This window comes from Muntiacus reevesi, chromosome 2, assembly GCF_963930625.1.
Source record: "Muntiacus reevesi chromosome 2, mMunRee1.1, whole genome shotgun sequence".
Lineage (NCBI taxonomy): Eukaryota > Metazoa > Chordata > Mammalia > Artiodactyla > Cervidae > Muntiacus > Muntiacus reevesi.
Window position 1 is genome coordinate 206,902,633 of NC_089250.1, and position 27,053 is coordinate 206,929,685.

The window sequence follows — 27,053 nt, forward strand, 5'->3', positions numbered from 1 at the left end:
TCAAGATTTTATCTGTCTGCATTCTGTCCACAAACTCCTCCTCTTTTTTCAGACTTCAATTACATGTTTGACCATTCATGCTATTCTATGTATCTCTTAAGCTCTTTTCTCTATTTTTCATTCTTTCCTCTCTTCATACTTCAATAAGATATTTTCTCTTGACTTAATTAACAGTTCACTGATCTCTTGTTGTGTTGGTCCTGCTTTAAGAACATCTATTGAATGAATTTCTTTTTTTTTTTTTTTGGTTCCAGAATTACCATTTTATTCTATTTTCAAAATAAATTCTAGTTCTTCCCTGGTAAATTTCTTTGTCTTATCATTCATATTCTTGAACATGTATGACAGTTGTTTTAATGTTCATTTTATATAACTCAAGTATCTGGATCACCTATGTTTTTACTGTCTGTTGGTTTTTCTGTTGGTTTTTCTTAATTTGGCCTCATTACTTGACATGTTTGGCAATTAAAAAATTAAATGCCAGATATTATATTTGAAATCTTTGTGGTTCTACATGTTGTTCTGTCTCCTCAGTGAGATGCCAATTTTCATCTAGCAGGCAGTTAGGAGAGATGTAGATCAACTTTTACTAATCAATAATTGAGATAATCTGAAGATGAATTTAATTCTCTTAAAACTTCTGGTTTGCTATTCATCTTAATACACATTGTCTTTCAAGAGCTTCAGATGAAACCCTGGGGTATTTATTTGCGCTGTCCTCCTTGTCAGGTTCTAAGCTCCAGTTTTTTATCCTGCTGGCATTGTGAGATTCCTAAGTATTCTCCTTCACTGTGTAGTGACTTAGCCTCTGCTCGGTTTCTTTTCCTTGTTTTTCACTCTGTGCTTCTTAAAACGAGGCAAGTGCCTTTAGGGGGAGAGTGGAGCAGAACAATACATTCACTTTTCTGAGGTTTTCTTTCCTTGAATTTTAGTCCCTCAGGTCCTGACTGTCTTGGTAGTACTGGAAGCTGATTAATTTCTAAGTCTGTGATATTCTTAAAATTTCTGAGATGGTACTTTCCTTTTGGCCTTTTGGTCCAATGCAACTTGGAAATCAGGTAATGTTTCAAAATCAAAGGCAGCAGAGAATTTCAGGTTCACACCAATGCCCTTTCCTTCTCTCTGGATTCCTGGCCCCTTTCTTGAGTTCTTCACTTTGATTCCTTTTTTTTTTTTTTTTAATTGGCTAATGCACGTCTTTGAATATTTTCCCAGAATATGTAAAAAAAAAAAAAGGCCATTTATTTCCTTATTTGTTTCATTTGGAAACTATTTTCTTCTTAGTTTCATACATGATAACAACCTAAATATATGTATAAGTCCTACAGGTCAGTTATCCTCTGTTTATCGGCTCATTTTAATTCTGTGATCTAGTGTTACATACACTCCTGAAGCCAGTCTTTCCCGCCCCCCCCCCCCCCCGGCTTTGTTGATAACTTGTTTTTGCTTTGTTGAGAACTTAAATTTCCTTTATCCTAGAGATCAAAAGAATTATCAGCACATGTATCAATATAATCTCTTATCATTAATAATCCAGTCACAGAGTAAACCCTTTGTTTTTTTAAAAAACCAGAGAGTGTGTTATTCTTTTTATGGTCGTATACAATGTGTTTATTGCTTTGAGATAAATTAAATATGGGATATTTTCTCATTTAAAATTTAAGCCAAAACAAAAAAATCTTTGTTATAGAATGTTCACAGAATGTATATCTGAAAGTAGAAATCTTCTTAGTGCTGATTCTCCAGAGTGAGTTAGGTAACACATAGCATTCCAGTTATATTATGCATATATGGATGCTATGTACAAAGTTTTCTTTTTCAAAAATGGTGTCATGTGTGTTATTTTGCAATTCACTCTACAATACAGTTTGGAAATCTTTCCAACTTAGCACATTCTTTCTGGTTATCTACAGCTGCATAACAAATCACCCCAAAATTAAATGGCTTAAAACATCAATGTATTACTACCTCTTTTAGTCTGTAGGTCAGAGTTCATACAGGGTCCAGTGGGGATGGCTTCTGTCTGCCCTATAATATGGGTCCTCAGCTGGGAGGACTCTTAACAGCAGGGGCTAGAATAGCTGAGGACTGACCAGATCTCTCTCTCCTTCAACACTCCCCCCCCACCCATTTCTCCTTCCTTACCTCCCAGCCGCCTTCCCTCCACACAGCTAGCTTGAGCTGCCTTGCAGCATGGTGGACTGTGGGTACTTGGACTTCCCACATGGTGACTTAGAGTCCTAAGAGAGTGTTCCAGGAGACAGAAAACAAGGGCTTCTGTTAAGTCCTAAACCTGGAGCCTGACACAAAAATAACTTTAATTCTTTATTTGGTTAAAGAAGTAACATATCCTCGATAGTCCAGGATATCAAGGGAGTCCAGACAGTCCAGATTCAAGGGAAGAGTGATATAGATTCCAATGTTTTAAAAAAGTTTATTTATTTGCCTGGCCTGGGTCTTAGTTGCAGCATGTGGGATCTTTACTTGCAGAATGCAGGGTTTTATAGTTGTGGTATGCAGGATTGTTGGTTGTGGCATGTGAACTCTTAGTTCCCTGACCAGGGGATGAACCCAGCCCCCCTGCATTGGGAGCGTGGAGTCTTAGTCACCAGAGAAGTCCCGTAGATTCCAATTTGATGACAGGAATATTAAAGAATTTAAAGCCATCTTTCATTCAACACAGTCAAAAATTCACCTTCAGCCAAGCATTATTTATATTCTTCTAACATGAAACATATCCAGACACATTCACAAGTTCCAAAAAGTCTCATCTCCTGTGGGCACAATGCTCAAGTCCTGGATCTGTTTATCTAAAGCAGGTTCAGGGCAGGTTTTCTCAGTCTGAAGATCTGTAAGCTCCTTTCGCCTCTCCTCTAAACACCCCACATACAGCAGTGAGGCAGAGAGATAGTAACTGCGATAGCGTTTACTGACTGACTACCAGTCTCTGTCATGACTGAGTGACTCTTTGCAACCCCATGGAATCTAGTCTGCCAATCTCCTTCTGTCCATGGGATTTTTTCAGGTAAAAATACAGGAGTGGGTTGCCATTTCCTCCTCCAGGGGATCTTCCCAACGCAGGGATCGAACCCATCTTCTGTGTCTCCTGCACTGCAGATGAATTCTTTACCCACTGAGGCCTGGGGGAAGCCCAGCTTCTATAGACACCCATTCAGTAAGGGAGGAGGTCGGTGGCATTTACAATAGCAGTCACTCCAGCTCATAGCAGTTCTGAAATCCAGCTGGGAACGTGTCATCAGTTCTTTAACTAAGACCCAGTCCTGCTTCTTGGGAATGATTCTTCACGGCTCTTGGCTTTATCTTTTGGGCTGTTGGTTCCTCCAAGAGTCCTTCTCCCTCTCTCAGAAGAAATGGCCCCTGTGTGCAGCCACTGGGGGTTGGGGATCCAGAGGACTTCCTGTGATTCAAGCTATTGTTGAGGCGGCTGAGGCACCATGTCTCTAAGATTCTTGAAAGCCCATTTAGGCCTGCACTTAAATATGTATGAGGTTTTTGTTTTTTTATTTGTGCTGGGTCTTGGCTGCAGCACACTGGGCTCCTTGCTGCTGCGTGAGAACTACTCTCTAATGAGGTGCATGGGCTTCAGTAGTGGTGCATGGGCTTCAGTTGCCCTGTGGCATGTGGGATCTTATTTCATGGACCAGGGATCGAACCTGTGTTGCCTGCATTAGCAGGAGGATTCTTAACCACTGGACCACCAGGGGAGTCCCTTTGTGAGGTCTTAACTAAAGTTCTGACTGCCCCATCCCTAACTTCATCTTTATCTGCAGACCACATTTTACTGCCCCCAGGATTTGAGTGTTTTTGCCAGGAGATGTCAGAATCAGGAGGAACAGTTCTCCTCTCTAATCCAGCAAGTTCTGGTTCTATTTCCTCTAAATTCTACCACCAAAAGCGGAATAATTTCTGCTTTAATTAATCTCCGCTTGTTTTTCATCATCGGCATCTCAAAAAACCCAGTTGGCTTCTTCTGTGTTCTACTTGGAACTCTCCTAGTCAGGTCCATGAATTCACTAGGTTGCCTTCTCATCTGTCATGTCTTCTAACTGACCCACCAGTCCATGACTTACGTGCTCTTTTTTTCCCAGAAACAGTGTTCTCAGTGTCCTTCAAGTCCTCTCCAAGAGTCTTCCTGAGGCCCTTGCAGCTTTCACTAACAGTCTTATGAGGCACATCTAGCTTCTGTTCATTGTCCAGTCCCAGAGCCAATGTTTTAAGCGTTTGTTACAGCAGCAGTCTACTTCCAGTTACCGAATTTCATTTTGATTATCTGTTGCTGCCTAACAAACCACTCTAAAACCTCTTGCCACAAAGTAAAGAACGTGTGTTGTAAAGAAGCCAATGCATTCCATAGTCTGCACTTTGATAAGATACACGGAAAACGTTATCCTTCAACATGTGCCCAAATAGTTTTTTCTTTTTCTGCTCATTTCTTTTCAGAATGCAACAGACCCCTTCATCGCCCCCTACCCTTGAGTGTCTTGGGCACTTGAAGTAAATATACTTATTGAAGGTAAAACAAAAGAAGGAAACACAAGGGAAGGGCTGGGATAGTAGTGATAAAATCCCCATTTTTACCTACTAGGGGCAGTGAGGTTTTTATTTACTTATTTAATTGGATTATGTTTGCTTTACAAGTTGTGTTAGTTTCTGTGCTAGGACAATATGAATCCGCTCTATGTACACACATATCCCCTCCCTCCTGAGTGTCCCTCCGACCCCCCACAGCGCCCTCTGGGTCATCACAGAGCAAGGAGCTGAGCCCCCTGTGATGGGCAGCAGCTTCCCACCAGCTATGTTACATGCAGAGGTGTATATGTCAGCGCTGCTCTCTCAGTTCATCCCACCCTCTGCCTCCCCCTCTGTGTCCACAGTCCCTTCTTTATGGAGGACAGTAAGATTTAGAGGGAACAAACAACTTATCCAAATTCACACAAGCAGTGAGGGCAGAGATCTGATAGATGTGTTCTCCTCTGGTTAAAGGGTTACATCTACTTTGTACCAGGAACTCCATGTGTGTTTATAGACTCGCTTAAGGCACTTTGGTGACCTGGTTGCCACCCAGAAAATGGCAAAACAACTGATTGCTAGGGGAGGAAACATTGCTAGAAGATGCAGCTTTCATCCAAACGTTCAGAGGGAAAGATGTTTCTGAGACTCTACCAACTCTACTAGTTCATGTGCCTGTGACACTGCAGAGAAACTTCTGGAAATGACTTCTATGTACATCTTTGAACTATGTACATAAGATTCGGCCAGTGGCTTAAGAAGATAATTTGGGAAGTAGGGCAGGTGCAAGAAAAAATAGTGAGAATACAGGGTAGCAAAGGCTGAATGCCAAAGGTATGGTGTCAGCAATGAGCGTATTACTGGGGCTCAGAGGGGCCACTCAGGGCGCAGACCAGGAGGCGCAGGCAGGTAGGGGACCCTGATTAACTTGCGCCCCTGGCTGGCAGCACAAATGCCCACATTCTCTTGGCAGCTGCACCAGCCAGAAGAGAGGTGATTGCTGAGCTGTTTGGACCAGAGGCTTAGGGCAGTATTGCCTGCTTTGCTTCTGATTGGTGTGAGAATTTTTATGTATATATTTTCTTTGATTCTGGGAATTGGAAGAATCTGTGCTGGTGGCATAGTCTTTCTGCCACCTAGAGGGGGGCAGGAAAGTGGGGACCTTGGAAAAGAGGGTGCTGTCAGGACAGACTAGTCCGCTCCAGCCAGGTGGGCTCCTACTCCTGTGGCACACCCTTGGGAGGGGCAGAAGGAGACTGGTAGGTGTTTGACTCTGTCTACGGGACAGACTGAGATGCCTCTGGGTGTTTTTCATTTTTTTCTTTTTGCAACACAAACGTGGGTAGCACTGTGTATTCCGTCAGCTTTTGGGCATATGAGAGGTAGACAGGTGGGGGACCAGAGAAGGTGACTGGAGACTCTCAGTTAAAGAGTTGCCCTTGAGGCATGGGGCAGGGGAGGAAAGGGGCCTGTCTCGGTATGGACTTGGCAGCGGGCAGTGTCAGGGCAGGTTGCAGACAGTCTTCGAGATGTCAAGCTCATACCTGTGTCCAGGCACCCTCACCCCCCTCATCGAATCCATTCTGTGACCTTGGGAAGGGAGGGGGGCGCCAAACCACGTGTTCTCAGACCCCGGGGAGCGGGATCAGAGGTCGGTAGGCGGTCGCTGCAGAAGTGCCTCCCTAGGTGGTACTGCGGTGGGCACCCCGAACCCTCCTCCTCCCCCAGTTCTGGCCGCTGGCACCTTGACTCGGCGCCCGCCCTCGCGCTAGGAGCGGATGCAGGTGTGATCCTGGCGCCGGGGATGAAGTAGTTAAGGTGGGGGGCGCTTCGGTGAGTTGTCCAATACGGGGAACAGCAGTTTGCCGGAGTTAACGTGGGCAGCTTCTTTGGGGAGGAAGGAAGGAGGACCGTCTGCCAAGCTCCAGTTCGCCCCCCGCGCGCGTGTGCCTGTGTGTGCAGTGCGTGTGTGTGTGTGTGTGTGTGTGCTCGCGAGTGTGAGTGCGCGCGCGCCGAGGCGTTCCTCAGGTTGCGCTGCCTGGAAACCGAGGGAGCCATTGGCGAGGCGGAGGGGTGGGGGTGGGGGCTCCCCGACCCTCGGAGGCGAGTCGCGCCCAGAAACCCGGCTCCTGACGCGGGCGAAGGCAGGGCGGGGACGGCGCCGCGGGCTGCCTCAAGGCCCCGGGGGGCCCGCCGGGGAGGAGCCGGGGAGGAGGCCGGAGCTGCATGGAGTTTCTAGGGCGCGCAACTCCGGCGGGGCCTCGGCCACTAGGCTTCGGGGCGCAGCGAGGCAGCCGCGCACATGGGCTGAGCCCGCGCGCCGGGGCTCTGCACGGCCAGCGGGAGCGGGAGGGGTAGAGCCGCGCGCCGAGCCGGGGTGCGGGGCAGCGTCCCCAGACGGGAGCCGAGGACAAGGACAAGAGGAGCGCGCCCAGATCGCGCTCCGAGCCGACGAGGGGCTCGCGCCGACCCCGGCGCGCGCTTGGGGAGCAGCCCGGGGCGCCGTGGGAGCCGGCGGCAGCTAGGATGCCGGCGCGGGGCCGCGGCGGCCGGCCGGGGGTGTGAGCGTGAGGCTGAGCGCTGCCCGCCGGCGCCTCCCCCCGCGCCACCTCCTCCCTGCGGGCCTCGGAGGAAGCCCCCGGCGCGCGCGGAGGCGCCTCGGAACCCGGGCTTCGGGGCGGCGGGCCCGCGCGGCCGGCCCCGGCCCAGCCAGAGGTGAGTGCCGCCGCCCGCTCGCTCCCGCCCTCGCCTTTTCCCTCCGTCCACCCCTCTGCACCGTGCCCAAAGCCCGGGGCTGTGGCGGGCCCTGGCCCCGGAGTGGGCGGGCTGGCGACAACGCCTCCCATACCTGTTGGCGCTGGGAGAGGGCACCGGGCGGCTGGGGGTTGCCCGAGCCTCCTTGCTCTCCCTGGGGGTGGCGGGTGTCCGCCCGCCTGGGGGCGTGGGGTCCGGTCTGGGCGACGGGTGTCCCACCCGGGTGTCCCAGAACTGTGCGGGCTGCAGGCTGGGCGCCGTTCGCCGAGTCGCCGGCGCCGGTAGCCGCTTGTCTGCGCGCCCCCGGCCGCGGGTGCCTGGGCGGTGGAAGGGAGAGGAACTGCACGGCAGCCCAGGTGGAGAGCCGGGCGGCTTCCAGGTACCCGGGAAGCCGGGAGTCCTGGCATTCGGGGGAGGATTCCCTCCACCTCCAGCCCCGGCGAGGGCTACTCGCCCTCCGGGGCGCACGCTCCTCGCCGCCACCGCCCCGTGTCCGCCGGCCCTGGGGAGCGCGGGATCACCCGGAGGCCTCTGGCAGCCCAGCCTGGAACCTGGCTGCACTCAGCTGGCCTCTGGGTCCCCGGCAGCTTCCGGAGTCCCGCGCCCCGGCAGGGGCGGGCGCCGACTCCGCTGGGCAGTCTGGGTTTACCGGATGCCCCAGCGTCCCCGGACTGGCGCGACGGGGAGTGAACTTCTTCAGACTTGGCCTGAGGGCGCCTAGGCAGCAGCAGGTAGTTCTGGGGACGGCCTCGGGGCCAGGGAGAGCGGAGGACGCCTTACCCGGACGGGATGGGGTGCTGAGCGTGGAGCGAGGGCTACTTTTTGCTATCTAGGCGCCAGCCACGTGCGCCCTCTGCCCCCATCCCCAGCATCATTTCCCTCTGCATTTTTTCTTTGAGGACCAGTGTGTGTGTGGGGAAAGCGCCTTCCTTGAATTGATGAAGTTCTTTACCCCGGTGAAATGATACCTGCAGTTCCTGAGGCCCCAAGCCTGGGGCGCCATCCCCAGGCTTGTGCTCCATATTTTGCTGGGCTCGCAGGAGCGCTTGCTCAGTGCCGGTGTGTGTGGCTGTGTTGGGTCGTGTCCACTGAAGTCTGATTACTGCTAATAATAACTATATAAGAACAGCCCCGGGGATGGAGTTGGGGTTACCTTCTCTAGAAGGAATGGGTAGATTTCTTCCCTTCGTGTGTCCAGACACACAGAGCATTTGTATAAAAGTGAAAACTCATAACTCTTAGGATTTCCACGTTCTGCTTCCTTAACTGCTGACTCGCAGTCCAAAAGATAAACTCTTTCAGTTCAGGCCTCAGAGCCTTGGAAAGGGTTTTAAAGCCATTTGGTGTGAAATTGTCTTGGGGCCAGAGGAGGACACGGCTTTCATCCAACTCTGACCGCAGCTCTTCTCCTTGGTTTGTTGGTGGTTTTCATTTCATCTATTTTTTGGGGGGGAAAAAAAGTGTTGCAGGTAGAAGGAGGTGTTGATGGAATCTCCATTGTCTTTGCTACTTGGTTCTTTGAGGCTCTGAAGTCTGGAGGCAGCTCGGACCTCTCTTGTGTTTGCTGCTCTCTTGGGACACCCCCAGCTAAGGATGGATTCCTGGGCTCCAGGAGCTGCAAAACTTTGCTAGCTCCTTAGGCATTGGCCCCCCCACATGCCCGATGGATGCCCCGGGGCGGTGTTCTCCTGGCGGCTAACGGAGGCCCAGCTGAGCCCCCCCTCCCTTTTCTGAGCTCACTGCAGACATGTGGGTTTTTCATGGCAGTAGCTGCCTGAAAAACAGCTATGTTTACGGAGAAGCTGGTCTACAACACTGATGTTGGTTACTGACTGTATCCAAGTGGAGTAATGAAAACAAAACTCTCTGGAAACCCAATCCTTCGGATGTTTTATTGGAGGAGCGCTAAATCCTCTTAGAATTGTTCATTGAGATCACCTTTCTCTGAACTCGGACTGTAACTACTGCCAGTAATCAGGCCTTCAGTGAGGGTGCAGCAAAGGGCTTTGCAGAAAGAAAATCACTTCATTCAGCTGGTTCCATGGAGAACACGATGGGCGAGACGTGATGGAGACCCACGGCTCCCTTTCCTCGCAAAGGGGTGGTGGGGACTGGGGTGTGGTGAGGGTGCAGGTGTGACGGCTTCTTGGTTAACATTTATCTCCGCAGTGGGAGGCCTCTGATCAGTGCCCAAGCATTGGGAAAGATTAGGCGGCCGTCTAGAAATTATTTTCCATTGCAAGTGGCTTTGGGAGGGACGGTGTGCTCCTGGGTCAACAGTGGGAGAGACCTATCTGAGGGCTGGTCCTCGGTTCTCGCGCCGCGCCTGCTAGCTACATTTGGCAGCCCATTCCGGCTCCGACAGCCTCTGCAGTGCCCAGTGGGTGGCAGAAGGAGGCGCTAGTTCTTACATAGAGAGGATTTCTGGTGGTTCAAAGAGAACTTTGCACACCCTCTTAACTCAGATTTCTGGGACCCTTCTTGATGTCAGACACTTCTACGCATTGGAGCTCACGTAACCTTCGTGTTTCATATTTGGAAAACTGACGCTGAAGGCAGGTAACCAACTTTCATGTGAGCAGGTAGTTTGTGGGTAAGAGGCAGGGTTAGGGTTTGATTCTAAGAGGCTAGTGTTCCTGATTGTAGGTCCAGGGCTCTTTGCACACTGCTGCTTATGATCTGAGGAGTGTTTTAGTAACCTTTGACCTTCAGTGCCTTTCGAGGGTCAGACCCAAGGTGGGTGCCCCTTCTGTGTTTGCTGAGTGAACCCAGGGCAGCATCTCATTACTTATTCCTGACAAGGAAACTCAGGCATGGAGGGAGCTCTGTCTTGTGCAGTGGGGTCAGGGGCGGAGGCCTTGCCCTCCACGTGTGCCCATGCTGGCTTAATTATAGACGGCGGCGCCTTTGGTTGCATGTTCCCTCTCAGCGCCCACAGTGGTATGGGATTGGGTGACATCTTTGCCCTTCCCTTGAGGCCTAACCTGATGTAGTCAGTGTCTGAAATGTCTTTTCATGATGGAGAACCATTAGGCGGCGCAACGAGCCACAGCCTCCTGTGCTTGTTAAGACAGAGTGCATCCCAACGCACAAGCAGTGAAACTGTCCTTCAAGATGGGCAGGGCATTGGCTGACCCCTCGGTGGCTCCATTGGAGGCTAATTCTGCATGTGGTTTGAAAGGAGGAAAATGAAAGCCCAGTTGTGGCATCCAACCTGGGGCTTTCCGAGTGAGTGATGTTTTTAATCATTTAACATCGAACAAAAATGTATTCAGTGTCTATTATGTGGTACAGATATAGGAATGAATATGAGATGAATATGACACAGCGGCTACCATCAGAAAATTCACACATTAATGGGGAAGGCAGACCACGTGTGAGGGATACACATTTGTGAGCAGAGATGGGAGTCAGTCAGTCTAGTGTGACACTGATGTCTGAGCTGAGCTTGAAGGATGGTCATGAAGTAGCCAGTCCTCCATGGGTATCCCAGGCAGAGGATGTTATGGGAGAGGTAAGAAAACACATGGAAGATATGACAAAGCAACTGGTAATTCGGACCTCCTGGAGCTTCAAGAGTGAGGCAGGAAAGGACGAGAGAAGAGGCTGGAATGGTAGAAGGACTAGGGGGCGAGTGGCAAGGTCAGATTGGAGTTTTAGGTAAGTCTGGTTGGAGACCTTGTGGAGAATAGATTGGCAGTGAGAAGTCCAGAGGCGTAGATACCAGTGAGGTGACTGGAGCTGAGGCTATGGTGGGAACTATGGAGGAGAAGAGATGAATTGAGCAAACATTTAGGAGAATTCTCAGTTAGGGTTTGTGGGTTGCAAGCAACAGAAACCAGCTCCAGCTAGCAACTAAAGCCAATAAGGAGAAAGTTGTATGAGCACTGGTGGAAATTCACAGGGCTCGGGGCATGCCTGAAGAGCCAGGCTTGGAGCAGATGGGAATTAGGCAGTCGAGGGGATCTTGGTGGCTGGAGTAGTCTTATGGTTTCTCTCAGGTGATGCTATGAAAGTAAATGATCTCTACCCTTTCCCTCCCTCATCATCATCATCTTATTGTTGTTATTATTCTGCTACATTCAAATTGCTCAGAGGAAATCTCTCACTGGCAAAGCTTTGGGTCTTCATATCAGGAATAGCTTTCTGAAATTTCATTGGAATGGGGAGAGGTAGTTTTTCTGAAAGGAAGCTGGAATGAATCTGCTAGAAGGCTTGGGCATGTCCTCCACAGGAGGGGTAGTTGGTGGGACTCACTGATTGACTGAGTAGGAAGGAGTATTAGGAGAAGAAAGGAAGGGTGCAGCATGACCACAGAGTTTCCAGCATAGGTAACGAGGTGGATAAGCAAAGTGAAAGTCTGGCCCAGACTAAATCACTCACTTGTTTCCCCACTGGCAGAGCTGTGGGCAGCTCTCCGTGACCAGGCCGCGGGAGAAGGTAACGGCCTATTTAAAAAAGTCTCATTAAGGGGCAGTGCTGCTGAGAATAAGGCCTGTTTAAATAGGTTACTTTAGCTCATGCCCCACAAATCTGGGTAGTTTTGAAAGCATTTCCATTCATTCATCCTGTATTTATTGAGCATCTCTGTACCAGGTACCAGGGACAATGGCCAATTAGGTAGAGGTGGTACTCGCATATTCTAGTGGTGTAAGACAATGAGAAAATAAAAATGGAAAATAAAATTAGGTGATATCATGGAGGCAAAGGCAGGGGTTTCTTCAGATTGGGTGGTCAAGAAAGTTCTCACTGAGGAGTCACAGTTACGCTGGGTAAGTTGGGGGAAGGTCTAGGCAAGAACTTCCAGGCAGTGGCATCTGCCAGTGCAAAGGTCCTGAGGTAGGAACTGCTGGGTGTGTTGAGGAACAGGAAGGAGAGGTGTACTGAGAAGTAGGGGCTAGTTCATGGGGGGCCTCGGAGGTCACCCTGCAGAGTTTGGATTTGATACTGAATTAGTTAGGAGGACCAGGAGGGGTTTTAAACAGCAAACGGACATGATCCAATTTCTGTTTTCAAAAGATCACCCTGGCGGCTGTGCCTCCTGTGTGTGCTACCGTAGTGCAAGAGTGTGAGTCTCTATTCATCAGAGTCTAAAAGGAAATGTAGTATTTGAGAGTAACAGATGGAGAGAAAATGCTTTGGTGACCTTAATTTAGTGGTTTCTCATGTACCAATTAAATGTGGGTATGGACAAAACCACATTTCTAGTATTTGTTTTGTTTAAAAACGTGGTATAGAAGAATAATAGAAAGAAGTGGACTAAGAATTTAACAGTGCTTGTCCAAAGGAATTGGCATTATGAATGATTTTCTTTTCAAACGAGCTCAAATTTCTTTTACAATCAGAACCAATTTTTTTTTAAAATGTGTACACTGATGACCACCAATGTCGTGGATGGGGTGTTTTGAGACTGTATCAGCTATACACTTTTTTTTTCCTACCATTTTATTTCTGGAAATTTTAATGTGAAAAACCCATGGATTCTGGTTGGGGCAGAAATTAGGGTACTTAGCCTTGTACAAGCTGTCCAGTGGGTGGCTCTTTGTTTTATGCTTAAAAAATATTTTTGTTATGAAAGCAAACATTCTCTTTTTAAAAAGAGAAATTAAAGCCATATGGAAATGTTACATTAAAAAATGAAAGCACCTTTCTGCATTCTCCTTCCCCAGATCATTCATATTTTTGTACATGTATCATTAGATTTTCTTCCTCAGCATTTCAAATACCTCTATCTATATTTTGTTGAAGGATTTTGGAATATTGCTATAACAAGTCACCCTTTCTCCAAATGACTCTCCCAGACTCCTTCCTCTAGAGCTTGAAACCTTGATGACCTTTACCCCCTTGAAACAAAATCATTAAGAAACTTGAACACATCACTTAGCTGGGAGAAACAGCCTCTTGCCTTTTCAGTATTCAGAGTGTTCACTGAAAGCATACCTTATGCTTATAAAAAATGGAGCAATTAAATATTCATTAAAAGTTCATCTCTGAGCATTTAAACAATATTACTCTAGTGTTAGAGCCCCAAAGTTGGGTCTATGATTACAAATCACTTCTTTTGTTTCATTAACACAAGTTTGCTCCTATGAAAATTTGAAAGTGCAAGTCAGGGAGCTTGGTTCATTATTTTGGTGACATGTTTATTACCTTGGAATGTTATCCTTTGAAAACAGGAAAAGCAACGCATTCCATGGAGTGTTACTTAGAGCCATGGATGTGTTTGGGAAGTGCTTTGTGGTCTCACTGTGCAGACTGGCCTTGGGAGCTGAAGTGTCAGGATTGAACTGCTATCAACTCCGTGCTCCTGTGTTGGATGGGAGACGCATGTGATTCAGCAGAATTGCTACCTTTCCCATCAGTTCTTTAATTAAACACATCCTTTCTTGGGGAAGAGGAGAGTGAAGATGTGCTTAGAAGAGAATGCTTGAAAAGTAATAGAACCATGGAGTTGATGAGTGAGCAGGGACCTTGGTTATCTCATTTTACAGATGGGGAGGAGGAAGGACTGGAGAGCGCACATGACATGCGTTCTGTTAAAGAGAGTCAATTTCCCCACCCCAGCGCCTCTTCCCTGCACGCGGCACCCGCACCGTGTTGTCAGAAAAATGAATTTATTTTGGTAAACCCGAGAATTAGGAAAGCATGCTGAACCTGATGAAAAATGGGAGGGTTTTTGTACTGTTCATTCACTCTGTAAAGTGTAATCTGTTTGTGTACTGATAACAGGCCTAATTACTGTGTAAACATTTTTATAGCCTGGTAAGAAAACCTCAACATCTGTACTGCACATTGATGGAGCCGTTCAGCCTCCAGCATGCCGCTGCTCATTCTTAAAACCAGTTGCTCTGTTATTTCATCTGGTCTATGGTAGATGATTCATTTGATGCACAGACACATAAACACACACTCCGGATCCAGCAGGAAGTGACAAGTAATATTAGGAAACTTGCATCGTACTTACTACGTGTCATCCGCTCTCTGATTATGAGCATTTCCCCCAATTTACAGATGAAGAAATGAACAGACAACTCAGGGTCCCAGGTTTGCCAGTGATGGATGGGAACCACTACACTGTGGACTCCCCTCTACAGATGTGAAACTCACTAGTTAAATCTCCACCTTCCCTTTTCTCCCAAAGAGAAACAGACTTTCTGCCACAAAGATCAGGTGTGACTTTGTGAGATCACTTTAGTCAAATCACTTTTCTTTCGGCCAAACTCACGAACATAGAGCTGCCAAGAGTCCTCCGAGGGGATGGCGTCTTCAAGTCTGTTAGGTGAGTTGTCCCAATCCCTTTCCTTCCTGAGTCACTTGGCGGTAGCTAGTCCACACATATCATCTGCCCTCAGCTGAGGCTGTTGGGTTCTCTTTTCATTTGGAGACTTAACTCTCAAGTTAGTTGTACCAGCACTAACCAACCTGTGAGCCCCGGTATATCCAAGAACTGCTGGCTCCCAACTTAGTTCCTACAGGGTGTTTACATGTGGGCTCCTACAGGCTCCTTTGGTGTTCACATAAACACCAGAGTTCTCAGCTTCTTACGCCCAAGGAGGTAGAGGTGTCTTTCAAAAACCCAGAAGCACAGAATCCACGGAGCCTTCAAAGGGCAGTAGGCAACAGGGAGGAATCATATAATTGAAAAGGAGGGAAACAAATGCTGGTGGGTACTGTCAGCAGGTCCCCATGCAGAGATCTCAGACTTCAGTCTTTCATTCGGACGCAGGCTGACTCCGAATCTGCACCCTGGAAGGGACTGAGGCCAGGGAGGATGTGCCCTGGACTCTCCTGGCTGCCTGAGTTCCAGCTGCTGTCCAGAGGGTTCCATGTGCTTGGAGATCCTTGCATGAGAGGTGTTGCTGAAGAGGTGAATTCTTTGCTCTGATTTGGAGTATTGTGGTTGTCATGAGAGAGAGAGAAAGAAATAGCGAGTCAGTGCTGCCAGGGAGCTTCCCCTGGGAGTGGCCATGTCCTGCAGGACCTTGGGGGCTACAGGGCCGTGATCTTAGACACAAAGGTAGATGCCAGAGTCAGGGACTGACTTGGGATGGTGACCCTTCATCAGGTAGAACTCCAGGGAGTGGGTGACCCTGCTGTGGTCTTGGGAAAGGTGATGCATATCTTTCTAGGGGGAGGTTGGCTGGCTCTGGGCTTCCCTTGTGGCTCAGCTGGTAAAGAAAGAATCCGCCTGCAAGGAGGGAGACCTGGGTTTGATCCCTGTGTTGAGAATATCCCCTCGATGAAGGGAAAGGCTACCCACTCCAGTACTCTGGCCTGGAGAATTCCATGATCTGTTTAGTCCATGGGGTCGCAAAGAGTTGGACATGACTGAGTGACTTTCACTTTTTCTTTGGCTGGCTCTGGATTTGAATTTTAGAACCTGAACTTGAGAGTTTAGTTCAGTGCTTCTCAGACTTTGCTGCCTGTTAGAGTTCCCTGGGAAACCTTAAAAATGTCCCAGTGCCCCATCACATCCCAGGCCAATGAAATCTGAATCTTCGCTGTGGGGATGGGGGAAGGAGAGAAATGGGACAGGGGTCTCTCCCCACCCCTGCCCCAGGTGATTCCACTGTACTGCCAACTTGCTTTCCTCTAAGGAGAGTGCCTGCCAATCGCCTGAGGATCTTGTTCAAGTGCAAGTTCTGATGCCGGGTCTGGAGCAGGCTGAGAGCCTGCATTTTTAACCAGCTCCAGGTGCTGCCATGGGGTCGCAAAGAGTCGGACACGACTGAGCGACTGAACTGAACTGAGGTGCTGCCAGAGAGCAGGGCCCAATTAGAAGGAATATGTTCCAGACTGGGCTTCTGGGATTATCGCTTTTTCATGAGAGTATGGCCTCCTTAGTTCATCCGAGGTAGGGCTGGAGAAAAAGGGGCCCGGATCCTGCCTTTTCCACTTTGTATTCTTATAAAGAACAATAGAGCAATTGAATATGCATTAGAAGTTCGTCTCTGAACATTGAAATGTTATTGCTCAGGTATTAGAGCCCAAAAGTTAGCATCATGATTACAAATCACTTGAATTATTTTTGTCTTTCTGGATGCAGAACGTTGTCCTGTCCCTGGTCAGCATTTATAGAGTCAGAATCAGAGGCTCCGACTGCTGGAAAGGACCATAGGAATTATTTTGTCTAAACCACTCAGTTATGGAGAGGGGGCTGCTAAGACTCAGAGAGGTTTGTCCAGAGTCACAGACCATCAGGCCGGGGCTGCTGTGGATTCGAGACCAGGAGGAAGGACATGGGAGGATGACTCCTGGGGAGAAGACCCTCCCCACTCCCACCCCATGCTGCTCCTGGAGCAGGGGAATCACACGACACAGGCATCCAGGAAGATGGCTAGATATAGTCATGTTCAAACACCTGTTTCACAGTCTAGAACCATTGCTGCCAATACCTGTGTTTTTCCATCAAAATGTCTCAAAATCCAGAAATATTACTGCCAATAATATCTGTGTTTCTCCATCCTCTCCCTGCGGCTTCAGGTAAGGATGCAGAAGTGCGACTAAGTGCTTTGCTTCTGTGGTTAGAGTTGACACATTGACAGATGTTCAACAGCCCGGTCCCAGGAGGGATGCTGACGCAGGCTGCCCTACATCATGCAAAATAATTACATTTACCATTTCTACTCCAAATATTTTCCTCCTGTGGTCCAAACAAATAAAGAACATTCTCAACATATAGGTTTCTGGATGTCGTGGTGGATTATGTTAAACCTGCTGTAAGAATAGTTCATAATTGATGTTCTTGGCATTTATCACCCAGCCATGACATGTTCAGCAGGTGATGACTAATAAATTATATTTTGTTGGATCCTTTTTTTCCCCCAGTTTTTTCAACTCCAGACACCTGTTTCAGCATGTCAGCGTTGGCAGGGACATTTTCCTCTTTGTCACTTTTATGCTTCAGAAACTAACTTGAGATGAAGACCAGTGGGTGTGAAACTCAAGGGCTGAGATGGACACTGCTTTCTCAGGGTGTGCGTATTTTGCCCTAGAAGGTCAAGGCTTTAAACAGAGTGGGAGACGACTTAGGGGCACATGAAAGTTAGTAGAAAGATGAGGCAGTGTAATTATAGCTAATGGTTATGTAAGTCCTCCTTTTTGAGTACTTGGTGTGTGTTAACTCCTTCAGTTCTTTCAGTGAAGCTTTAATGAAGTAGATACTGCATCTGTCTCCATTTGTGCGGATGAGGACCCCAAACCACAGAGAGGTTAAGTACTTTATTGAAGGTCCCACAGATAATGAGTACTGAAGCTTGACTCATGACTCTAGACTCACGTCCTCAAGTCACCAGGCTATACTACCTCTGTGACTTTGATTGCCCAAGACATGCCAGGGGCTGTGGAGGACTTCCACGGGACATTGTCACCCAGACCCCAAGTCCGCCATTCCCCTCCTGGAGTACCCTTTGACATCTGAGTGGAGGCTGCTCCCTCATACTGCTGGAGTGGGTGCTGATGACATTGGCCCTCTCCTGTTTCCCCCATCTTTGCTTTTCTAGCTCTCTGTAGATGTGTCCATGATGGGCCGACCACTGGGCAAACCCTAGTTCATGAACAAGAGAATTCAATATGTAGGTTTGGCATGTCTTGTGGGGCAACTGTGTATATGGAAGCATCAGATACTTGTGTCCTACTTGATTTTCAAACTTCTACTTTCCCATGTCGGCCACGCACATACTCAGTTCTGGCTTTCATCTTTCCATTAAACTCAGGGGTGAGAACTCTGCCTTAGTCTCTGCCTCATCCTTGCTGAACTGTTCTTATTGGTTGATATTATCCCCCCACATGAGCTTCCAGTGGGGGTTCTGTGCAGACTGATGGGACATCCTGAGTTCTCCCTTTCTTCAGGCCTGCTCTCTGGCCTGGATCTCCTGGGTTCAGTCCTTGCCTAAGTTGTGCCAGGATTGCTCTGCCCTTGGCTGTGGGCCTGGGGGCCCTCATGTTTCATTCTCTCCAGCCCATACCCATTGCCTCGGTCATCAGCTTAGCCTGATTTTGTTTCTCCCTCTCTTTCTGCCTGTCTGGTGTTGCTGTCTGATTTTCATGTCCATTCCTTAGGGGTTGGCAAACTTTTTCTGTCAAATATTTTGGGCTTTGCAGGTCCTAAGATCCCTGTTGCAGTGACTCAGTTCTGTTGTAGCTGGAAAGTAACTATGGACAAGCGTAAATGATGCAAAGAACCGATTCATTGGGAAAGACCCTGATGCTGGGAAAGATTGAAGGCAGGAGGAGAAGGGGACAACGGAGGATGAGATGGTTGGATGGCATCAGCGACTCGGTGGACATGAGTTTGAGCAAGCTCCAGGACTTGGTGATGGACGGGGAAGCCTGGTGTGCTGTAGTCCATGGGGTTGCAAAGAGTCAGACACGACTGAGTGACTGAACTGAACTGATCAGTAGGTGTGTTGTGATAACACTTTAATTACAAAAGCAGAGGGTGGGCTGGATTTTGGCCCAGGATTGTAGTTTTCTAACACCTGCTACAGAATGCCTGCTGTCCACCTCTTTCTAAGACTTCAGCCTGCAACGATTCTGTCTCTTCAGAGGTCCTTGGCATGGGTAGCCTAGAACCCTGCACCATGATTTCTATTCTGAATTCCCTGTACGTGTTGCCTTCCTGACCTATTGCTATATTCACTTTGCAACCTTGACCTTGAATAAAACCAACCATTCACTTTTTCAAGTTCTCGGTCAGCTAAATTGATTCCACTAAAAATGTAGGTTGTTCAAAAACAGGTAGGTCTTAAATTCTTTCTGCAAATCCTTGTATTGAATTCTGGCTGGTTTCTTGACCAGAAATACAATGGCCGTATCCCTGAGCCTCTCCTTCTCTCAGTGTCCTCCTCTCCTCTCCCACGTGTGTTTTTGGCAGATATCCTTGCTTCCTGCTTTGAGAGATTGGGGCCTGTACCACATTGCCTCTTCCCTTGACCTCAACATTCTCCATCATTTCTGCTTCAAAATTTCTCCTTTCTTCCCGTTTCAAAGGAAGCTGTATCCTTACTCTTTTATAAGGAAAAACTTGACTGTGCCATGAATCTCATGCATTTCTGTTTCTCCTTTGTCAGATCTCAAATTTTCCTTCCTTCATCTCATCATCGAAAGTCTCTCTAAAACTCTGCTTGACCCTGCCGCCTCCCTGGGCTGCCATCCTATTTCACTCCCGGTTCTTTAAAGGGAAGTTTCTGAAAAGAAGTCTCTGCCCCGTCACTCTCACTCTTTGACCTTATTCTTGTCTTTTCTATTGACCCTTGGCTGCTGGCTGACCCTACTCTTGGGCCCCTATGAGAGTAAGTCTTAAATACTTAATATACTGTAAACTTGCTTTTTGAAAGGTCACTGACATCCTCATTTTAAAATCTAATGATGTGGACTCACTTCTCATGCTTGGCAATATATGATACCATCAGTCACCCTTTCCTCAGGTGCCTCCCCACTGAGTGAACTCTCTTGGTTTTATTCTCACCTCTTAGCTTCTTATATGAGTCTGCTAGGACTGCTGTAACAAAGCACCACAGGCTGAGTGGATTAAACGGCAGAGATTTATCTTCTCATGGTTCTGGAGGCTGAAGTCCAGGATCAAGGTATCAGCAGGGTTGGTTTCAGGGGTGGAGGGAAGGATCCGCTTCGGTCTTTCCTTGGTTTGCGGACAGCGCCTTTCCTCCGCTTTCAGATGGTCTTCCCTTGTCTGTGACCAGTGTTCTCTTTCTTATAAGGATACCAGTCATATTGGATGGAGACCCACTCAGATGATCTCATTTTAACTTAATTACCTCTTTAAAACCTATCTCCAGACATAGTCATGTTCTAAGGTACACTCTGAGGTTAGGACTTCAAATATGAATTATGGGGAAAGGCACCATTTAGCCGTAACACTTTTCTATCTCCATATTTCCCCTTGTATATGTGTATGGGCTCAGTCATTCAGTTGTGTCCAACTGTTTTGCAACCCACCAGATGGATTGTAGCCCATCAGATGGATTGCAGCCCACCAGACTCCTCTGTCCATGGAATCTTCCAGGCAAGAATACTGGAGTGGGTTGCCACTTCCTTCTCCAAGGGATCTTTCTGATCCAGGGATTGAACCCACACCTTTTGAGTCTCCTGCACTGCAGGCAGATTCTTTATCACTGAGCCACTTGGGAAGCCCTATGTGTTCCCTTTCTACCCCTCAAATGTAGCTATTCCCAAACGTCATGCCTTGGCCCCTTTCTTTTTTAAAATTTATTTATTTTTAATTGGAGGATTGTCACTTTACAATATTGTGATGGTTTCTCCCATACATCAGCATGAATCAGTCATAGGTATACATAGGTCCCCTCCCTCTTGAGCCTTGGCCCTTGTCTTTTCATGTTCTCTCTAGTTTCTCTCTTGGAACAATCTTCTTTCTCTCCACACTTTAATTAGCTCTTGTAACATCACCTCTTATCAGACATGAGATGTAAATATTCTCATAGGCACTCCAACTCAGCATGTCCCAAACACAATGGACCATTTCTTCCACAACAAACAGCACATTCCCCTGCCTGGCCCTCAGCCCTGAGCCCCAAGGATGATCAGGATAAGATGCTGGTTGTCATCTCTGGTCCTCTGTCCCCACCCACCTGTGATTGATGGGTGTGTCACGGGCACCAATATTCCAACCCCACTGGCACTGCTGTTACTTTGGCCTGGACTTGAACCTCTTCCTCCAGGTCCATCCACTGGAAACACGATGGGAGTCATGCCACTCAGTACTTCTAGAACCTTCCAACTGCATCTCACTGAGGTTGAAATTCCAACTCCTTAGTGCCTTTCATTTGGTCTTCTTGGCGGTTGACCACTGTAACTTTCACGATCCATGTCTGTCTCTGCGCCAGCTGCTTCTGCAGCCTAGAAGCCCCTTGACATTTCAAGGCAGTTAAATCTGACTTTCCCAGTGGAGTGTTCCTTGATCCCCATGATGGATTTAATTTCTCCTTCCTCCCAGTTTGTGTGGTTTTTATTATACAAATATGTTTGTTACCTCGACATTTACTCTAATGCTTATTGGCTTGGGCTAGATATATTTAGAAGTTCAGAGTCCTGGAAAAGTGAAAAATAAAGGGATTTTAGAAGGCATCTGCTTTCTTCCAAGGAGGATATAGACCCTCAACAAATTAACCTGCTGTTATGTCTCTGATGGAGAGGGTTGGTGGTGTGTGTGTGTGTAGATGCTTGTGTGTGTGTGTATTTGTATGTTTTCTCCACTGTTTTTGGCACAGTGCTTTGCCTGTAAGACGTTAGGAGATGTTTCTTAATTTTAATTGGAGGTAAGTGCTGTGGGGATCTAGCTGTGCATTTGACCCTCTGTGGCCTTAAGACATGGATATTAATGTTGGAAGAACAGACCTATGTTGGCTGGCAAGATGATTCTCACTGCTAGTAACCTTTGTCTCCATCACTTGCTTGGTGATTATTTGCTGTCGTTGAAGATGGCAATGATGGGGGTTAGCAGAGGAGGAATGGAAATGAATTTAAAAAAAACCACTTCTTTCTGGTCCTTGAATTTCCCACAGAAGAGGCAGGAAAGGAAACAAAGGAAAATTAAGGTGCTTCTTAAAGGGACCTTTGAATCTGAACAGATAAATAAGGGAGTCATTATTGCACTGAAATCAAATAATTCACTGTAGGGTCCTCTTAAAAACGAACTCCCCTCCTGAATTTGAGTGAGGTTTCTAGATCATTAGGTAATTAACAGAGGGAGTTGAGGGCAGGGGAAATCATCCCCATGAACAGCAAGAGGAAGCCCAATCAGAAATAATGGCACAGGTCAGATATTACAGTGCAGATCATTGGGAAATACGGTTTAACCTATTGTTGCTTAGTTGCTAAGTCATGTCTGACCCTTTTGCAATCACATAGACTAGCCTGCCAGGCTTCTCTGTCCATGGGATTTCCCAGGCAAGAATCCTGGAGTGGGTTGCCATTTCCTTCTCCAATGCAGATCACTGGAAAATAGGGTTTGATTTATAGCACAAATATTTTTCTGAAAGGGTGTGGTGGTTTAACATTCTTCTTCCCACCTTTCCAATGGTGGTGGTGGTGGTTTAGTCACTAAATCATGTCCAACTCTTGTGACCCCATGGACTGTAGCCTGCCAGGCCCCTCTGTCCATGGGATTCTCCAGGCAAGAAAGGGTGTGGTGGTTTAACATTCTTCTTTCCATCTTTCCAATGCATGCATGGATCTCTGCGTTTCACTGTTATCAAGAAAGTCTTTGGGGGACTTCCCCTGGTGGTCCAGTGGTTAAGCCCCTGCACTTCCAATGTAGGGGGCCTGAATTGGATTCCTATTCAGGGAACTAAGATCACACATGCTGCTTGGTGTGACTGGAAAGAAAAACCTTTGGGTCCCTGCATTCACCAGGGCTGGTGGTCAGTGGTACCTCTTGGAAGGTCCTTGAATCCTTTCCTCTGGAGGAGCTGGAAGAAATGCGCACAACCCTCGCCCCTTTCTTTCCTCTGGCTCAGAGCTCCTGGCTGTATCTGGGGGGCAATTCCTAGACCAGGACTGTTTGGGGGTCAGGAGCTCTGTCCCCATCATCTGCTGTCCTGTCATCCTGTCCTGCCAGATGCTGGCTGCCATCGGTCCCCTGGTGGAGTCAGCCAGGCGGAGTAAGCAGAGTCGTGGGAACAGTCGTAGCACCAAACCACCCAGTTTAGATGCATTCAATCTTGGTTTAGAAACACTTGGGAGTAAATTCCCCTGTGGGATGATGAGCACTCAGCCTCCCCAACCCCACGGGGCCCTCTGAAGGAGTAAATTCCTCCCATCTGGTCTTGACTGTCTTGTATTAAAATGTTGCTCTAAGTACGAAAGTAAAAAACGTGCTGTCAAGCTTTGGAGAACAAGTGAAGAGAAGACAATAAAATTTACTCTTAATCCTGTGGACCCAGAGATAACTCAAGGATCACAGCTTGAGGATAAAAGCTCTCAGAATTTGTGTTTGTACGTGGGGGTGTTTTATATGTATTTACGAAGTATTCCTCTATTTATTTGAAGGAGTCATGATGTGAATACTTTTGTATAAGCTGTTTTTTTTTTTTTTTAAACTGAATATGTTGTGGATGTCTCTCCAGGTTGTTATATGTTCCCACTTCATCATTTTTAATGAATGCATTCTATTCCACAAATGGCTGTGCTGTGTGTTATTTTTCTAAGGATAAATTCTTAGATGTGGAATGAACAGGTCAAGGATTTGGGAACGTTTATTAAAAAGTTTTTTTTTCCCATTCCCACTTCTGATAATGTGGGGTGACTCATTCCGATGACTTATTTCTATATATTCTCACCATCCGCTATGGGCATTAACTCAATTTTGAAATTTGTTAGCCAGGTGGTTTTATATTGTTTTATTCTGGATTTCTGGAACCATAAGCAAACATGCACATTTTTTCATGTGCTTATAGGCTGTTTGATTTTTCCTTTTGTGAATTATGTATTGATATATCTATTTCTAAAAAATAATTTAGAACTATATTTATTTATTTATTTTTTTTTTTTTTTTAATATTATTTTATTAGTTGGAGGCCAATCACTTTACAACATTTCAGTGGGTTTTGTCATACATTGACATGAATCAGCCATATAGTTACATGTATTCCCCATCCCGATCCCCCCTCCCACCTCCCTCCCCACCCGACTCCTCAGGGTCCTCCCAGTGCACCAGGCCCGAGCACCTGACTCATGTATCCCACCTGGGCTGGTGGTCCGTTTCACCATAGATAATATACATGCTGTTCTTTCAAAACATCCCACCCTCACGTTCTCCCCCAGAGTTCAAAAGTCTGTTCTGTATTTCTGTGTCTCTTTTTCTGTTTTGCATATAGGGTTATCGCCACCATCTATCTAAATTCCGTATATATGTGTTAGTATACTGTAATGTTCTTTATCTTTCTGACTTACTTCACTCTGTATAATGGGCTCCAGTTTCATCCATCTCATTAGAACTGATTCAAATGAATTCTTTTTAACGGCTGAGTAATATTCCATGGTGTATATGTACCACAGCTTCCTTATCCATTCATCTGCTGATGGGCATCTAGGTTGCTTCCATGTCCTGGCTATTATAAACAGTGCTGCGATGAACATTGGGGTGCACGTGTCTCTTTCAGATCTGGATTCCTCAGTGTGTATGCCCAGAAGTGGTATTGCTGGGTCATATGGCAGTTCTATTTCCAGTTTTTTAAGAAATCTCCACACTGTTTTCCATAGTGGCTGTACTAGTTTGCATTCCCACCAACAGTGTAAGAGGGTTCCCTTTTCTCCACACCCTCTCCAGCATTTATTGCTTGTAGACTTTTGGATAGCAGCCATCCTGACTGGCGTGTAATGGTACCTCATTGTGGTTTTGATTTGCATTTCTCTGATGATGAGTGATGTTGAGCATCTTTTCATGTGTTTGTTAGCCATCTGTATGTCTTCTTTGGAGAAATGTCTGTTTAGTTCTTTGGCCCATTTTTTGATTGGGTCGTTTATTTTTCTGGAATTGAGCTTCAGGAGTTGCTTGTATATTTTTGAGATTAATCCTTTGTCTGTTTCCTCATTTGTTATTATTTTCTCCCAATCTGAGGGCTGTCTTTTCACCTTACTTATAGTTTCCTTTGTTGTGCAAAAGCTTTTAATTTTCATTAAGTCCCATTTGTTTATTTTTGCTTTTATTTCCAATATTCTGGGAGGTGGGTCATAGAAGATCTTGCTGTGATTTATGTCGGAGAGTGTTTTGCCTATGTTCTCCTCTAGGAGTTTTATAGTTTCTGGTCTTACATTTAGATCTTTAATCCATTTTGAGTTTATTTTTGTGTATGGTGTTAGGAAGTGTTCTAGTTTCATTCTTTTACAAGTGGTTAACCAGTTTTCCCAGCACCACTTGTTAAAGAGATTGTCTTTTTTCCATTGTATATCCTTGCCTCCTTTGTCAAAGATAAGCTGTCCATAGGTTCGTGGATTTATCTCTGGGCTTTCTATTCTGTTCCATTGATCTATATTTCTGTCTTTGTGCCAGTACCATACTGTCTTGATGACTGTGGCTTTGTAGTAGAGTCTGAAGTCAGGCAGGTTGATTCCTCCAGTTTCATTCTTCTTTCTCAAGATTACTTTGGCTATTCGAGGTTTTTTGTATTTCCATACAAATTGTGAAATTATTTGTTCTAATTCTGTGAAAAATACCGTTGGTAGCTTGATAGGGATTGCATTGAATCTATAGATTGCTTTGGGTAGAATAGCCATTTTGACAATATTGATTCTTCCAATCCATGAACACGGTATGTTTCTCCATCTGTTTGTGTCCTCTTTGATTTCTTTCATCAGTGTTTTATAGTTTTCTATGTATAGGTCTTTTGTTTCTTTAGGTAGATATACTCCTAAGTATTTTATTCTTTTTGTTGCAATGGTGAATGGTATTGTTTCCTTAATTTCTCTTTCTGTTTTTTTATTGTTAGTGTATAGGAATGCAAGGGATTTCTGTGTGTTAATTTTATATCCTGCAACTTTACTATATTCATTAATTAGCTCTAGTAATTTTCTGGTAGAGTCTTTAGGGTTTTCTATGTAGAGGATCATGTCATCTGCAAACAGCGAGAGTTTCACTTCTTCTTTTCCTATCTGGATTCCTTTTATGTCTTTTTCTGCTCTGATTGCTGTGGCCAAAACTTCCAACACTATGTTGAATAGTAGTGGTGAGAGTGGGCATCCTTGTCTTGTTCCTGATTTCAGAGGAAATGCTTTCAATTTTTCACCATTGAGGGTGATGCTTGCTGTGGGTTTGTCATATATAGCTTTTATTATGTTGAGGTATGTTCCTTCTATTCCTGCTTTCTGGAGAGTTTTAATCATAAATGAGTGTTGAATTTTGTCAAAGGCTTTCTCTGCATCTATTGAGATAATCATATGTTTTTTATCTTTCAATTTGTTAATGTGGTGTATTACGTTGATCGATTTGCGGATATTAAAGAATCCTTGCATTCCTGGGATAAAGCCCACTTGGTCATGGTGTATGATTTTTTTAATATGTTGTTGGATTCTGTTTGCTAGAATTTTGTTAAGGATTTTTGCATCTATGTTCATCAGTGATATTGGCCTGTAGTTTTCTTTTTTTGTGGCATCTTTGTCTGGTTTTGGAATTAGGGTGATGGTGGCCTCATAGAATGAGTTTGGAAGTTTACCTTCTTCTGCAATTTTCTGGAAGAGTTTGAGTAAGATAGGTGTTAGCTCTTCTCTAAATTTTTGGTAGAATTCAGCTGTGAAGCCATCTGGTCCTGGGCTTTTGTTTGCTGGAAGATTTTTGATTACAGTTTCGATTTCCTTGCTTGTGATGGCTCTGTTAAGATCTTCTATTTCTTCCTGGTTCAGTTTTGGAAAGTTATACTTTTCTAAGAATTTGTCCATTTCATCCAAGTTGTCCATTTTATTGGCATAGAGCTGCTGGTAGTAGTCTCTTATGATCCTTTGTATTTCAGTGTTGTCTGTTGTGATCTCACCCTTTTCATTTCTTATTTTGTTAATTTGGTTCTTCTCTCTTTGTTTCTTAATGAGTCTTGCTAATGGTTTGTCAATTTTGTTTATTTTTTCAAAAAACCAGCTTTTAGCTTTGTTGATTTTTGCTATGGTCTCTTTAGTTTCTTTTGCATTTATTTCTGCCCTAATTTTTAAGATTTCTTTCCTTCTGCTAACCCTGGGGTTCTTCATTTCTTCCTTCTCTAATTGTTTTAGGTGTAGAGTTAGGTTATTTATTTGGCTTTTTTCTT

At 46.1% G+C, this 27,053-nt stretch overlaps 1 protein-coding gene across 2 annotated transcripts in view; it reads left to right on the forward strand.

Moving 5' to 3' along the window:
• Window positions 1–27,053, forward strand: part of CALN1 (calneuron 1) — a 459,261-nt gene that overhangs the window by 39,402 nt on the left and 392,806 nt on the right. The window contains exon 1 of one of the 2 annotated variants that reach the window (XM_065920374.1): window positions 6,996–7,245. The exons of the other annotated variant lie outside the window; for it this stretch is intronic. The gene's annotated coding sequence lies outside the window, so the exon portion shown is untranslated. Of the gene's footprint in view, window positions 1–6,995; window positions 7,246–27,053 lie in introns of those variants that run through there. 2 annotated transcript variants of the gene reach the window in all.